The sequence below is a fragment of the Ailuropoda melanoleuca genome, chromosome 7 (assembly GCF_002007445.2).
Source record: "Ailuropoda melanoleuca isolate Jingjing chromosome 7, ASM200744v2, whole genome shotgun sequence".
Classification (NCBI taxonomy): Eukaryota; Metazoa; Chordata; class Mammalia; order Carnivora; family Ursidae; genus Ailuropoda; species Ailuropoda melanoleuca.
Genome location: NC_048224.1, coordinates 36,961,825 through 36,978,335, shown reverse-complemented (window position 1 = coordinate 36,978,335; position 16,511 = coordinate 36,961,825). Strand labels below are relative to the sequence as shown.

Genomic DNA, 16,511 nt, shown 5'->3' with positions numbered 1-16,511 from the left:
TTACTTGGACAGAACAACAGGCAACTCAGACATGAGCTTCCCTTTGTGGGTCTCGATCTTCTTTGCAACCATGGCCTTGGAGAAGCTGAGCAGCTGAAGGAGGTGGAGCCCCTGACAGAGCTGAAGCTGGCCCAGAAGAAGCTCAGGCTGTAGCTGAGGCCAGGGCTCATGAAACGCCCATGGACTGAGCTCAGTCCACCAGAGTAGCTGCTGGTGGTCTTGGTGTGGCTAGTCATGCTCTGCATTCCACATTCCAGCCAGCTTTCCTCACCCTCCAGCAGTGTGGTAGGTGGTGATCTTGATGTTCAGGGCCAGCTTGATGTTCATGAGCTCTTGGTACTCACACAGCTGCCATGCCATGTCCTACTTGGCTTGCTCAGGGGACTCTCTGGCTCTGCCAGCTTGGCATTGGCCTTCTTAATGGCCAGCTTCCTACACTGCTCTGCACCAGTGATGGCAGCCTCCAGGAGAGCCCTTTGGCCTTTGAGGGTGTAGATTTCAGCCTGGATTTGTCTGACGTTCCGGTTCATCTCGGAAATCTCTTTGTGCAACAGAGGTTATCCTTGTGCTTCCCAGACAGTGTCTGCAGTTCCTCATACTTGATCTGGTACATGGTTTCAGCATTGGCCTGCCTATGGTTGGTGATCTCCTTGTACTGGGCCTTGACCTTGGTGATCCAGGGAGTGCTGTTGTCCATGAAGAGGACCATGGAGGTGCCAGAGACCTATGACTGCAGTTCTTGTTTCTCTTCTTCATACAGTGGCTTTAGGGAGTTGCTCTTGTCGGTCAGCCCCTCCAGGTGGGACTCCGGCTCTGCCATGTTCATTGTCAGCTTCATCCATAGCCATTTTGACAAGGACAGTTTCATCCTCCGTCTCTGCATGCTCTTTGATCTCTCTTTAATCTCTTGCTTGTGCTTATTCTTGAAGTCCTTCACCGGCCCCTGCATGTTGCCAAGCTTTGTCTCCAGCTTCAGCTTCTCCTGGGCCACTATGTCCAGCTGCTGCCCAAAGTTGATGTAGCTCTCGAACACGTCCATGTTGCTCTGAGCCATTTTCTGTCGCTGTAAGAGGCTCCACTTGGTCTCCACAATCTGGTTGCATTGCTCAAGGTTCTATACCTTGTTGATAAAGGAGGTGAACTTTTTCTTGAGGTTCTTGATCTCCTTGTCCTAGGTGTGCGCGGCCTGGGTGTTGGTCCACTTCCAGCTTAATGGGGCTGAGGAGGCTCTGTTTCACTGAGACAGCTGTGATATTCCTCCTACCCCTGGCCCCAATGTAGCCCCTGACCACACTCATGCTAGTGCCCAGGCCACCCCAGAAGCTGCGGCTGCTGCCCACCTGGGAGAAGGCCGAGGAACTGATGTGGGTGCCAGGCACACTTGTGAAGGAGTGGCTGCTGAAGGCCCAGGGACCAGAGGTGGACACCTTCTAGGAGTCACCTCTGAGTCACCCTGCTGGACGCAGTGGAGGCTGGAGTGCAAGCGAGTAGGCTGAACCAGACAAACTTGAGGCACTGAGAAACTGCTTCTAGGTGTGGGAACTTGAACGCCTTTTAATATAACAACCATATCTTTCATTTATCTGCTCCATTGCCTTTGTCTGAAATGCCTTTTCCTTTTATTTTCTGCCTATTCCTTTAAGGGTCACTTCAAGGGTCCCTTTGTCCATGCAGCTGTCCCTCACCACCTCTGTCTTCATCTGCCATCCCTACCAAAACATACTCTCTCCTCTCCTCCATTTCCCCAGCATTTTGTACTATTTGACTTAGGCAACTGGGAATTGGGGAAAGATATTACTTTTTTTTTGGTTTCCATTAGTTTTCCTTATGATCAGCTAGCAGAAGCAGAGTAGGTGGATGAGAGGAAATATAAATGCCCAGGGTGGATTTTTCCTGGGACTTGAAGAGAGGAATAGGGCACAGAGACGATTTCTTCCAGAACTGTTATGGTTTCACCTCACTTCCCCAAAAGACAGAGCTTATAGTCTGGGAATTTGTAGGAGGGTCATCTCATAAATACCCTGAAGGCATACTCCTGGTTTTGGTTGTGTGTGTGTGTGTGTGTGTGTGTGTGTGTGTGTGTTTGCCAGGCACTTTTCCTGGTTAATTGAGCCCAAATTGCTGAAAACAAACTTTCTCGGGGTTATCCTCATCCTGCTGGGTATCAGCTTTCCCTAAAACCAAAATTGCTGCTTAGTCTAGACCTGCGCGTTTATCGTTCTATTTTAAGAGAAGCCCCAAATCCACGCCAGAAGAGCAGAGGTGGCTGCTCTGCATAACACTGCCTTTCCCTTTGGCATTTACTTGTCGCCCTCACAGCCGTGAACCCTTTGTACATTTGCTGTCCCTGGCTACTTCTGGGCAGACCTCAGCTGCCTTGTTACCTTCCAGGGCAGCAGCAAAGCCAGAAATAGCAGTTTCAAAGTGAGAGAAGAGAAAAATAGGATATGTCTCAGTCACAGAAAAGGAAGCCTGCATCCCGAGGGTGGTCACAAAAGACCACCTGTTAATTAAGCCCTGACCAGACATGCCTGGCTGGGTATTCCTGTCCTTCTTTTCCTCTGATTCTGTGGACCGCATTTTCCCTTTACATTTTGCCTCTCTGTCTGGATTTTCTGGGTGAGTTGGTAAAGCACTTTAGTTTTCTGTGATTTTCTCCTGCAGTGACCTCAAGACAGTGGTGTGCTGGTAAACTTTTAACAACCAGCTTCCAGGAAGAGAAGCCTTGATTTGCAGTGTTTGCCCATTTCTGTAGTGTAAATACTTTCACCGTAGCTGATTTTAAGCTACTAACGTGGTATCACTGAAAATGGCATTGGGCAGAGATGTGCAAGAGCACAAAATTATATAGTATCTCCACCATATGAGTGAAATAGGTGTAAATAACTTCAAGATCATAGATCAATGATTGGCAAATTATGGCCTGTAGGCCACATTTGACTCATGGCCTGTTATTGTGCAGCCCATGAGCTAAGATTGGTTTTTATCTTTTTAAAGCATTGTTAAAAAAACAATATATGACAGACTGTCTGTGACCCTCAAAGCCTAAAATATTTAATGTTTGTCCCTTTGCAGAAAAAGTTTGCTGACCCCTGGCATAGATAACAGTAAAATGTAGTAAAGTAACTGGGAAATGGCGAATTTGGGGTATTTTCGCTGTTGGATTTTCATATCATTTATTTAATTGTTAATGTGTATTATTTAACTTTTTAAATGATAGTTGTGTTTAACAACCACAAAGGTTCCTCCAAATTTAACAGCTGGTTCTCATGATCAGTAAGAGCTGACTTTAGCATACCACTGCCTCAAGGGTCATTGCTTCGGGGACCTCAAGGTTCTTTAACCCAGTCTCTTCACATTATAGATGGGGAAACTGAGGTCCAGAGAGAATGATTTACCCAAGATCACTTGGCAAATTAGTGGCAGAGCCAAAGTTTTTGCCCCCTACTTCTGTTGTATTTGGTCCTTTGATGCTGTCTAACAAATACCTTTGGTCCCTTTTTTATTGCTTTTACCTGTTAACTCCCTGATTTCCTCTGAAGTTGGAGCTGGCACTTGGCCCCATATGGTGCACCCCCGCACTGCACAGCCTGGGCCAGCACATGGAAGAACTGGTACACTGACTTAACTGGGACCCTGTTCAGATTCACTGACTTACTCATTTTTCTGTTTACTTTGAGGATAAATATTCTTTTCCTCTCCTCTAGATTATTGCCCCCTGGGTATGTTCTCAACTCCTGACTTTTCACCCAGTCTTGGTTTCTTCCGACAGGATGGGTGTTCTTGTACTAGCCTCCTTGACCATCACCTCCCCTTTGGGGTTTGCATTTGGGCACTCTTCTGCTAAATCTTTGTTCTCAGCCAACTGGGACCCTGTTTATTGTGAGAGAACCTAATGTTTTCTGAGGAGTGAGGCATGGGTTGGGGAGGGAGCAGAGAAAGCTGGGCCTGAGAAAGAGAAAAATGCTGGGTGCGTGGCTGGGGCTGTATCTCCTGTGAGTTGTTGAGTGAGGGGTAGGATCCAGGATGGAGAGCGGAGACAGGAGGGAGAGATAAGAAGCAAGGAGCAGAGACAATCTCTGGGTTCGATGGCTTCCATAGTCCCACAAGGCTAGGCTAATGTCCTGTGCTTTGGGGGTATCTCTGATCTCTTTAGTAATCTTATAATCAACTGCCACGTACTTTGAGCTAGTCTAAGTGGATTCTTGCTCCTTGTGACCATTAAAACACTGGAAGTCTCAGCATGTTTATGGACCAGGACTAGCTGAGGCACTGAGGGCAGGTGACCCAGTGAATGAGCAGGCACTTTTCCATCGGAGTCCCCTGGCTGGCCAGAAGCTATGGCAAGGTCCAGCTGCTTTCTGCTGTTTTCTCTTCCTCTTCTCCCAGAGTGGTTGAATGGCAAATTGTTGTTATAGCACAGTTAATGTAGTCACAGGTGGGGGCAAATATAGATATTGGCCTGATTTTGATATATTCTAGGGTTCCACAGAGAAAGTGATAAATTATAAAAGATTTCCTATAAATATAGAAGTAAAAAAATCTTAGTTTGAAGAAAGTTTTCATTTTATGTTTAGTTCTGTGAAGCAAAACTAAATTCATTTGAATCAATAGATCGAACAGATAATTTGGGAATGCACATACATCTGGCATTAGAAAATCATCAGAGATTTGGGGCCCCTGGTTGGCTCAGTCAGTTAAGCACCCGACTCTTGATTTTGGCTCAGGTCATGATCTCAGGGTCTTGAGACTGAGCCCTGCATTAGGCTCCATGCTCAGCACAGAGCCTACTTGAAATTCTCTCTCTCCCTTTGCCTCCTGCCCCCCCCCCCATGTCCCTGCTCACACTCACATGCACACTCTCTCTCTCTAAAAAAAAAGGAAAAAAATCAGGGATATTATAAACCTATTTATTGTTAAGACATCATAATGGCACTAAAAAACACCTATAAAGAAAAAAAAATAATGCTCAGAATTCTATTTCCCTGCAAATAATACGTTAATTTTGTCTGACTTTCTGCCTGTCCTTATTTACATAAGCTTTTGCACAGTTGTGTGCAAAACGATATACATACACATTTTTCAGTTATGAAAAGTTTCATGTTTCTATAATCTATGAAATTTCCCTTTCTAATGTTTGAATGATAGTGTTTCTAGTGGGTTTGCAAGAGTTTGCTTAATTATTCTATAATTAGATATTTAGATTGCTTCCAATTTTTGGTGTAATTTTTGATAATTCAATGAACTTTTTCCTAAGATTTTATTTATTTATTTTAGAGAGTGAGCAAATGGGGGGAGGGGCAGAGGGAGAGGGAGAGAGAGAATCTCAAGGAGACTCTAGGTGGGGTTCCATCCCAGGACCCTGTGATCATGACCTGAGCTGAAATCAAGAGTTGGATGCTCAACTGACTGAGCCACCCAGGTGCCCCTGATTTTAAAATTAAAATGCAAATTTCCTCAGCAAAAATCCCCTGGAGTGGGATTACTGGGTGATGAGAGAAGGCCGGCTCCAGAAGGAACACTGAATTTAGAGTCAGAGACCTAGGATTGATCTTTGATCTATTACCTGTGTGATCTTGGGCAAATTACTTCATGTCCATGACTTGTAGTTTTCTCACCTGTAAACCTTATTTATGCTGTTTCATACCTCATAGGATTTTAATGAGCATTGATGAGATATCATAAGTATTTACACATAGCATATTCAAATGAGTTAGTTGAAAGGGGATAGATATTTTTATTTTTCTTGATCTGTATCACCAAATTCTTTTTCAGAATATGGAATCATCAGTGATATAAGAGTATATGCAGGTTTGAGGGCTAACTTACCAGAATTTTATGATTTTAAAGTTCATTATAACAGGTGAGATGATATTAACAGATATTTAGAGATATTCCTAAGTGTGCAAAAGAAATGCTTAGATACTAAAAAGTAAAAAAAAAAAATTAAAATAGTAGGCAAAGCACAGCATGGTATGAAATGACTGAAATAAGAGGAAGGATCAAAGAGACCGGGGTGGGGAGGGGCTGTGGCAGAGGAAGTCAGTACTTTTCTGACGCATCTCTAACCTTTGTCAGGTCGGCTTATGGGTGGGCCCAATTCAATATTTCCCTTTCTTTCTAGATGGGCAGTGCACAGTTCTCTCCCAGGGCCCTGGCAGATGCTCCCCAACTCAGTTCTTCCCTGCCCTCCACCCTTAGAGGAGCAGATGTAGAACAGGGAGGGAACAATGCCCACATTGTAAGCCCAGCTGTCACACACAGCTCCCTGCTTCCCTCCCCACCACAGAGGCTGCCTCCATGCTGCCAGAGCCTTCAGCCCACTCCTCTGCCCACTCAGGCTCATCCCTGCCAGACCCCAGGGCAAACAATGCCTGTTTGTACTCAGGCACTGGTTTCCTTCTTGCAAGGAAACCGACCTTCCTTTGCAGATTAGCCTTTGGCCCATCTCTGACTTAGGAAGGTAGTGTTCTCTCTCTAAAGCTGTGTCCTTGGCACTGGAAGAAGGGACAGCCACCGCAGTTTCAAGGGATCTGGTGGAAGTGACTTGGGTCTATTCCTTCTTCTCACGAGGCTTAAAGTGGTTTTGACCATGAAGTGAAGGAGAAACATCAAAACAACTATGGTGAGACCCATGCTTCAGAACTGTTCTTCTGGAAAAGTCCATAGTCTCTACAGCAGTGGTCCTTGTTGAGCACCCATACTGTGGGCTGAAGAAACCATCTCTGCATCAGGCAGTTGATTTAAAGTCCAGTAAAAAACCTTTCTGACATGGGAGGGGGATTTCTTCTACTTTCATGGTACTTGATATTCTATAGAGCTCATTCTCATCTATTTTCTTTGAGGGAGGCAGGAATATAAGTAGGGAAACTGAGGTTCAGGGATGGAGAGTAGTGAATACGTTTGGAACTGGGACTTTGGAATCTAGGTCCTCAGTCTCCTGGGCAAAATTGTGTTCTTTTTACCGTACCACCCTGAGCTTAGGAAAAAGCATGGAGAGTGCAGGAAATGAGCAACTCCAGGGATGTGAAGAGGGTCCCAAGGAATAAGCTGGAGGGGCTCTGCAAACAGCAGAGCTACCCTGGGTGGAGCTTGTGAAGTAGAAGCAACACAAGCCTCAGATTTCTTCTGAGTTAGGTTTGCACCAGAGCATCTTCATGGTTTCCTCGAGTGCTCTCTCCCCGGGGTTCTTTGGCTTCTAGTAGGACCCAGAGGGTTGCTCTGAGCTGAGCGTTTGTGAGAAGCCATGGACTGAGGCCAGCTGCTCAAAACTGGATTGTAATTGCTGGCGGATCTCAGATCACTTTGATTAGAGATTGATAGTCTATACTTTTCCCTTCGAATGGGCCCCCAATGTTTCTCCCTTCTCATCAGGGGCGATCGTTTTAAAAGGAAACTCCCCCTGGTTAGTAGTTTTCCATGGCTTCCCATGGAAAAGTACAATCAATCCCTGCAAGATGACATACAAATCCCACACAGGTCCCCCTGTGTGGGACCCTAGCCCCTGGCCCTCTTCCTCACTGCTTTTCCTCTGACTCCCACCCTGAGCCCCCCCTTTCTTTTCTTTTTTTTTTCTTTTTTTTTTTTTAAGATTTTTTACTTATTTAACAGACAGCCAGCAAGAGAGGGAACACAAGCAGGGGGAGTGGGAGAGGAAGAAGCAGGCTCCCAGTGGAGCAGGGAGCCTGATGCGGGGCTCGATCCCAGGACCCTGGGATCAGGCCCTGAGCTGAAGGCAGATGCTTAACGACTGAGCCACCCAGGCGCCCCCACCCTGACCCTTTATACAGAACTTGATCAAGCTTCCTAAATGGAGTATGCGGTTTCATGCTTCCATTCTTTTCTTCACGCTGTGGCCCCTGCCTGGAATGACTTTCTTACCTTATTCCCCTGCAGAGTTTGTATGCATTCTTTAAGGTTCAGCTCAATTTAATCTTTCTTCCTCAGTAGAGTGTCCACTAATCCCACTTCTGGTCTCTCTGCCACCACCGCCTCTATTATAGCACCCAGTACTCTGGTCGCGTGTCTCTCACTCTCTCTAGACTTGAGAGCTCTTGGAGGACAAGGATCAGGCCTGGTTCATTTTGGTGTCCTTGGCACCAAGCAGGGGTCAGAAGGCTTGTTGAGTGATTGGTCAAGGGGTTTTCTCTGGACTTCTGGCATAAATTGCCTCCTACTGGGCTCCAGTCCATTGCCGGACAGTAGCTAGAGTATTCTTTTAAAACCATAGATGGCACCATATTGCTCATCTGCTTTAAATTCCTCAGTGGTCTCCTGCTGCGTTCTGGGTAAAATCTTTATGATGGTAGCCCCAGGTTCCACCTCTGATCTCACTGTGCATGTCACTAGAGCCACACTGGGTCCTCTCAGGTCCTGGAACATTTCTTCCTGCTTTTAGAACTTCAAAGTGCTGTTTCTTCAATCTAGAGTGCTGCTCGTTCAGTTTGACATGCCCGAGCCAGCCTGGCTCTTCGTCAGCCCGCCTAGCCTGTGAGATGGCAGACCTCGGGCAGAACTTGGGTTCTGGTGCAGGTACTCTATGTGCCATGTGATTGCCTATCACTAGTAAGGCTTACCTGTGTGTGCCCATGAGCTGAGGTGGTCACCACCCTTTAAAAGAGTGAAAAGAAGAGAAACAAAGTGGTCTGGAGCCTTGAGGAGGCACAGCAGAGGGAAGAAAAGGAAAAAAAGGTAGGAATCAATCAGTCAGACTCTTATCAGATCTAAGTCCAAATTCTGGCTCCATGCTCATTAGTTGTGGGATTTTGGATAAGGTATTTAGTCTCTCTAACCTTAGTTTTCTCACCTGCAAAGTCCGGTTAATGGTTTTTGCCTCATGGTGTTAGAGTGTGTAATGAAGTTTAGCACAATGCCTGCTGCATGAGTCCCCAACTTTATTTATAATTAATTTATTAGAAAACACTGTGTATATAAATATATAAGCATTTATTCAAAACCACTTCCGAATCTCTCTTTCCTCCCCCCTTCTTCCTTTCTCTCTCTTCTCTCCCTTTCTCTGTCCCTCTTTTTTATCTTTTTCCCTCCCTCCCTCCCATAAATTTTATTAGGTGCCTACTGTGTGCCAGGCAATATCCCAGCATCTGAGAAAACATTTTAGCAAGAAGAATGTGTGTTTTGTTTTCTTTTCTTGCCCATGTCCCTGGGCGAACTTTGAATTTGTCTATATGACTTAGCCTCAAATGACAGACTCAGCAAATCTGAGGAGGTGAGGGGTGGTGGGGGGTGGATAAAAAGGTTCTGGAGATGAAAAGGTTTCAGTTGGGCCTGCCTCCCGTGATCTCTCCTCTCCACCCACCGCCCAGCAGGAAGTCTCCACTTGTGATATGAAAATGCCCTTTCAACAGCACCAGTGTGGAAGCTCAGATGTTTGTAACAGTTGCTTAATTTCAGGAACAGAGATATATTTTGCCAAGTCGTGATCCCACCGGGCTTCTGAGCAGTCTGAACTTGGAATGAAATCCAAACCATGACGTCTTAAAACTCTTGAAACTGAAAATAAAAAAGGGTGGGGGGAATGATTTCTAGGTTCAAAGAAAAGAGCTTCACCAGGATCCTGGATGAAGGAGTTGATCTAAAATATAATCATCCAAAAATAATATTCTGAAGGTTTCCTTTAGTAGAATCAGAGACCTATTGGTAAAACGTTCTTTATAATAGAGATACAAGAAGGTAGTGTGGGGGAATGGTTCTCCTTTCCAGAGCACTCAACCAAGAGTTATTTTGCGATGTCACCTGCTAAGAGAAAATGTTTTTCCTTTTTGACTAGGGAAGATCATCTATGGTGAATGGATTTATAAGTTTGAATTCCAGTTATATTGCTTACATTTTAAAGGTGTAGTTCACAATTATCCGTCCCAAAGTGGAGAGGCCTTAAAATGAGTGAGACCAAAGCATAGCTCAAAGCAGATTGGCAGTTCATAAACAAACTGGGATTATGAAGAGTAGTTAGTCTGATGTGATATTTCCTACTTGTTTTTCAGGATGCAGGTCAGATTTTAGCTTCTTTGTAGAATGTTCCTATTCCTCTTCTCCTCAGCCTGTGTCCGCCCACTTCCCCTGGCCTATTTCCCTCCTTACTCCTACCAGCTGCCTCCTGCCTCAAGTTTGTGGCCTTCCACTAGACCTGCTGGTCACATCCCCTGCCTCAGTCTGATGTCTTAGGACTCCCTCACAAAGCCTGAAATCTTTGGGAAAAGGGTGTGGAGTGGGGAGTGGTAGCTAGTCCCAGGTGTTGGGCATTTCCCCATTTGATACAACTCGGAGTCAGAGGGGTATCTTGGTCTACCTGCCTGCTTATGGGGAGGAATAAGAGATATGGTCCCTGCACCAGTCCCTGGGAGGGATTGCTGGCTAGGATAGGAGTCTGAAAACTCTAGAAGGAAGAGTTGTACATGCAAAGCCTCTCTTGGGGATCACTTTTGGCTTAGCCAGCTTTCCCAGTCCTGTAGCGGAGAAGGAGAAGTTGCAGGACACAGTTCTGCTGGCCTGAGTTGACTTAGACCATGTGTGGTGAGGTCTGGGACCTTAAGGAAGGGTACCTGGGTGAAGAGAGGTCTCAGCAAGGTGGGATGCATGAGATTATGGGGTTTTTGGCTTTTTCATTTTAATTTATTGTGTTTTCTGATTTAAAACTTTTTTTTATATGAATATAGTTGACACACAATGTTGCCTTAGTGTTGAGTATATAACATAGTGATTCAACATCTCTATATGTTATGCTCTGCTCACTCCAAGTGTAGCAACCATCTATCACCATATGGTGCTATTATAATATTGATGATATTATATTCCCTAGGCTGAGCTTTTTATTCCCATGTCTTATTCATTCCGTAACTTCAAGCCTGTATCTCCTACTCTTCTTCACCCATTTTGCCCATCCCTCCGCCCTCCTTCCCTCTGGAAACCATCAGATTCTTCTCTGTATCTATAGGTCTTATTCTGCTTTTTGCTTGTTTATTTGTTCTATTTTTTAGATTCCACATGTGAGTGAAATCACATGGTATTTGTCTTTCTCAGTCTGACTTATTTCACTTAGCATAATACCCTTGTGAGTTTATGGTTTAAGTTCTGTCATGGCTGCCTCAGAAGTTAGGCCCATGAACCTAACTTGATGGGACTGGAAGAAGCTTCTGGAGGAGCAGGAACTAAAATCCTAGAGCTTCATGGGGTGGCAGGCTTAGTGTGGGGCAATAAAGGGAGAAGCTCACCCCTCTGAGGCTAGACCCTTCCTGCTCTCTGGCTCTGGATTCAAGAACCATCCGTGGTTAATTCCAACACCGCCCCATCTATGAAGTCCTCAGCTCTCGTCTCCAGGAAGCCTGAAGTCGGGCCTGGGCTGGGAAGGAGAGGAATACACACTCCCTGGTCTAGGAAGTGTAGCTTTAAAAAAGGACTCCAGTGTGAGGCTTTTATGGTAGTACCCAATATGGTGGTTCTAAAACAAGTTTGCATTTTATCTGACACTACCCTTCCAAAGGTGGAGCCTAAACTCCTTTTGAATATGGGCTGTCCTTTAGACTCACTTCTAACTAATGGGATGTGCCAGAGGGGATGGTACATGACTTCTGAGGGTAGGTTTGAAAAAGCTATACAACTTCTTGGAACCCAAACCACCATGTTGTAGGGAGGCCCAGGCCACAAGGAGAAGCTCAGTGTGGGCATTGGAACAGACAGGAGCAGCTAATGTCTCCGCTAACGGGCAGCTTCCATTGCCAGATGTTAAATGAGAGAGCCTTCAGATATAATGAGATGAGCCTGCAGCCGTTGACCCTGCCCAGCTGATGCCACCTTCCACCCCCATGCCCTGCCCAAATTGCAGATTCATGAAAGAAATAAATGCTGCATTGTTTTAAGTCACTAAGTTTTGGGGTAGTTTGTTGAGTAGCAATAGGTAACTAGGACACAAAATGTCAGAATTCTCTGGCTTTTGTCATTTATTAGACATGCGGGTACGTCTTCTGTCCCCCGGCAGGAGAACGGTTCAGTAAATCATCGCACACTCAAAATGCAGAATATCATGTGGCCATTAAAAATGCCATTTTTGGGGCGCCTGGGTGGCTCAGTCGTTAAGCGTCTGCCTTCGGCTCAGGGCGTGATCCCGGCGTTATGGGATCGAGCCCCACGTCAGGCTCCTCTGCTGTGAGCCTGCTTCTTCCTCTCCCACTCCCCCTGCTTGTGTTCCCTCTCTCGCTGGCTGTCTCTATCTCTGTCAAATAAATAAATAAAATCCTAAAAAAAAATTTCTAAAAATGTCATTTTTGAAGAATTTCTAATGACTTGAGAAAATGCTCTTTTTATAGTATTGGAATTAAAAAATCTAAGTGAAATATTGCATGCGTGATAGAATCCTAATTCTGTTTTAAAAACGCACATAGGAAAAGAACTGAAAGGGAACACATGTATAGAATGAGGTGGTAGGATTATAAGATATCTTTAATTTTTTCCCTTTCCAGTTTTCTGTAGTGCATATATTCTATTCTTATATCAAGAAAAAATGGTTACCCTAAAAGAGATGATCTATGCCTTTCTTTTTTTGTCACGCTAAACATGGTGTCATTTTCTCATCCTTAATTTCCAGTTTCAAACTTTGCCTAAGGGGAAATTTCATATTCACTCCAGGAAACTGTTATAAATAGATAATAGTAATTGAAAAACTAGCTTCATCAAAGTGAATGTAGATTAAATGACTTTTCATCAGACTTTCAAAAAAATTAGTCCTTTCATTTCTTGCTTCTCTTATTCTGTAAGTGGGTCTGAACCATGTTGCATCCCACTGAGTGTCAGTCTTCTCAAAACTTCACGCTTTCTGAACAGTCTCCTGGAGCTGCCTCAGTGCTGCTCTGATTCCCATTCCCAAACTTATGATTTCTCTCTCTCTCAGGAGCAAGAAATACCTTTCTGGAACTGTGTCTCTAAAAGACACACACACTGTGCAAAATTAGTCTCCAGATGAAAGCTCACTTGCACACGCGCTCGCTCTCTCTCTGTATGGCCCTAACTCAACATTGTAATCCAAGAGATAGTAAATGAGTCAAATCATGTTAGACTTGGAAGAAACCCCATAGATGATCTGATTCTACCTTTTTTTTTTCCAAAGAGAGGGAAATCCAGTGGTATTCCCAAGATCACAACATGGATGATGACAAACTAGCATCAGGGCCAAGTTTTTCTAACTAGAGACAGCAGAGCCTGGGGGAAAGTGTGAGTGTTTTGGTACCAGACGTGCTTGGGTTCAAGCCTTTGCTCTGCCAGTTCCTGACTGTGAAGTTGGGCCAAGTTAGTTAATCTCTCCAAGCCTTACTTTCCCCTTCTGGAAAGTGAGGAGAATAGCATGCACCTTGAAGAACATCTGTGATGTTAGAAATACTATACTTTATCTTCCCTTTGCATGAGCAAAAGACAAAGTGGCCCTTGCCGGGGTTTTTTGAGCACATAATTTCTTCAGAGGAATCAATTCAAGGATCCCTCATACAGATACATATAGTCCCAAGAAACAAATAAAGGCATTTTCAAAGTCCACAGTTTTAAATACCTAAGTTAACAAATATCTTTCCCAGGCCAACAGCACCCTCCTCCCAATCTGATTACCTTGCTTCTTATCACCTGGTGGCCTGTCAGTGCCCCTTTACCTCATTTGCATCCTGAGCTAAATACCTCATTCTTCTCCAACTGTCCATGGTTTACTTTACTTCTATACCCATTTTTAAATATAATCCTTTTCCTTCTTCTGTATCTTCTAACACATGTCAATTGCCTCAGAAAAATCTCTCTTTATTTTATCCATAAATTTAAAAACTCCCTAAGTCCTGGAAGACATGTATAAAAATACTTACGGTCATGATTCACTTGTGTGCAGGAAAATGAAATCCACATGCTTTTTTTTTAGTGTTATTAGATTAAAATAAAACATGATTAAAAATTAAATAACATTTTTCATCCATCAGATTGGCAAGAATGACAAAGACATTATTTATTGTTGGTAAAGGTGAGGAGAAATTTATATTATTATATACTATAATGTTAATAGTAATATATGTAAAGTATAATATGCACTATTATCTTGCATCAATACATGATTATTGATGTAGCCCTTTTGGAGAACATTTTGGCTCTGTTTGTTTAAGTAAAAAATGTATTTATCCTTTATTTGGATATATGCACAAAGAGGCATGTCCAAGAATATTTACTAAAGTATTATTATTATTTTTTTTAAGTAGGCTCCACACCCAGCATGGAGCCCAATGAGGGGCTTGAATTTACGACCCTGATATTAAGACCTGAGCTGGGATCAAGAGTCAGACTCTTAGCTGACTAAGTCACCCAGGCGCCCCTAAAACATTTATAGTAAAAAAAAAAAACACAAAAACCCAAATGTTTCTTGGTAAGGAAATGATTAAATGAATTATAGTTCATTCATTTTATGGAATACTTTGAAGCAGTTAAAAAAATAAATGTAATAGATCTATGTTTGCCAACATGGAAAGGTCTCTAAGACATAGGGTTATGTGAAAAACACAAGTTGGTGAACAATATATATGGTATGATACTATTATATAATAAGTAATTACATAAAAAAGATGTGGAAGGATATGCTTCAAATGGGTAGAGTGTTTATTTTGGGAGAGGAAAGTGGTTTTTTTTGGGGGGAAAAGTTTTAAATAATTAGGATGTTTTTACTTGTAAAATTTAAAAAACAACACTTCAAAATTAAATATGGCTAAAAAAACCATGTTCATACAGGTTTGGAGACCAAAATATGTAATCTTTTGCTGTGTAACAAATTACCTCAAAATTCAGCAAAATATGTAATCTTTTGCTGTGTAACAAATTACCTCAAAATTCAGCAGCTTAATGTAACACACGTCTGTTATGTTTTTTGGGGCCAGGAAGGCAGGTGTGGCTTACCTACTAGACTCTCTGCTTTAGGATCTCTTGAGGTATTTTCTGGGGCTATGATCTCATTCCATTGGTCTATTGGGAAAGGATCTGCTTTTAAGATGACTCACATGGTTTTTGGCAGAATTCAATCTCTCATAGGCTGTTGGATTGAGAGCTTCAGTTCTTCATGGTAATTAGCTGAAGGCCACCCTCATTTCCTTGCCATGTGAGCCTTTCCAGTGTGGCAGCTTGCTTCGTCAAAGTGTGTTAGCTGAGATGGCAATAGAGAGAGACCAGCTAGATGGAAGTCAGTCTACTGCAGTCTAATCATGGAAGTGATATTCCATCACTTTGCCGTAGTCTGTTCATTAGAAGCAGCTCACTAGGTCCAGCCAACAGTAAAGAGGGAGCGGATTACACAATGGCATGAATACCAGGAGGGGAGATCACTGAGTGCTATATAAGACCCTGCTTACCACAGAAACCACTTAGGTAATTAAGAAAAAAATCTAAAAATGAACTTGTTTTTGTCAAGCACCATTATTCAGATTTTAAATTTGCTTATTCAGTTGCATTTCTACTTTAATTATCATAATTACTTAAACATTTTTATACCTTAATGTATTTCTTAAAAAATAGTGGTTAAATATACCTTTATGGACCAGCCTAGGAACTCCATCATCTTCTAGGTCAGAGTTGCTATGGGAAAATGCATTTGAATTCTGTACAGCATTTCTGCACATTGTGGGGACGTCAGTCACTTCTAAACTGAGGGCAGCGGGCCACTCAATCTAGAAATTAAAGTGACCAATATATCTTCAAATCTCTTTCTCACTTCAGAATTTGCTTGTAATGGGTGTCTGTTTCAGTTCACATTGCTATATAAATACCACCCCAAAAGTTAACGGCTTAAAACAACAACCATTTTATTATTGTTCGTGAATTGGCTGACTGCAGTCAGCTGTTCTGACCAGATGACGGAAGCTGGAGCTGTAGGATGACCTCACTCACATGTCTGGCAACTGGCAAACTGGTTATTCAGCTGGGACAGCTCTTCTCTACTCCATGTGGTCTCTCATTCCCCAGGAAGCTAACCTGGGCTTCAGCCTAGTAGTTTGAGGGCAAATCTCATTGGTCAAAGCAAGTTACATGGCCAAGCCTGGAGTCAGTATGGGAGGGGACTACTGAAGGGGAGGCCTAAGTGACTAGGGGGCCATTAGTGAACATTACTGCCACAGTATTGGAAGTTTTCAAAATCTTTTGTCACTTTTTTGTTCCGTACTATTTTGTTAAACATAGCCACCAAAGGGTATGAATTTTGTCAACCAGTAAAGGAGTCGCTACGCTTTTGGGTCTCACTAGGGAGCATATCTCAGTGAGAACTGATCTAGTCCTTGTCCAGAGCTAGGCCAGGGCTGTTGCAGTTTGAGGAAGTAATTATTATTATTTTTTAAGATTTTATTTATTTATTTGACAGAGAAAGAGAGAGGGAGGGAGGGAGAGAGCGATAGAGAGTACACACATAAACCGGGGGAGTGGCAGGCAGAGGGAGGAGAAGCAGGCTTTCTGCTGAGTGGGGAGCCCAGTGTGGGGCTTTATCCCAGGACCCTGGG

At 43.5% G+C, this 16,511-nt stretch overlaps 1 pseudogene; it reads right to left on the bottom strand.

Annotated features, from left to right (window-relative positions):
- Positions 1-2,580, bottom strand: LOC100473936 (annotated as a pseudogene).
- Positions 2,581-16,511: the final 13,931 nt, after the last annotated feature.